The sequence below is a fragment of the Penaeus monodon genome, chromosome 27, assembly GCF_015228065.2.
Source record: "Penaeus monodon isolate SGIC_2016 chromosome 27, NSTDA_Pmon_1, whole genome shotgun sequence".
NCBI lineage: Eukaryota > Metazoa > Arthropoda > Malacostraca > Decapoda > Penaeidae > Penaeus > Penaeus monodon.
The window spans coordinates 37,091,835-37,092,063 of record NC_051412.1 but is presented as its reverse complement, the minus strand read 5'-3'; the positions used below and the strand labels follow the sequence as shown (position 1 = coordinate 37,092,063).

Here is a 229-nt window from a genome sequence, read left to right as displayed (position 1 = left end):
GAGGGCAAGGTGAAAGAGCCAGCACCTCCTAATCGGCCTCCCTCCCTCTCTCCCGCACACACACGCGCGTGCTCTCCCATAAGCATCTTAACAGCGTCTGTGTTGGTGCTGCCGAGACTTGAAGTCGCGGGAAACAGGATCAGGGAAGCTTACGTTGGTATTCAGATACGGAGAAAGCGCTAGGGGAAAAGGGACATTTTCTTTGGCGACTTGCATGCTGTGTGTGTAA

The 229-nt window shown here is 54.1% G+C and overlaps 1 protein-coding gene across 1 annotated transcript in view; it reads left to right on the top strand.

The window, feature by feature from the left end:
* LOC119590512 (arrestin homolog) overlaps positions 1-229 on the top strand; it is an 87,402-nt gene that overhangs the window by 27,640 nt on the left and 59,533 nt on the right. The gene's annotated exons all lie outside the window — the stretch shown is intronic.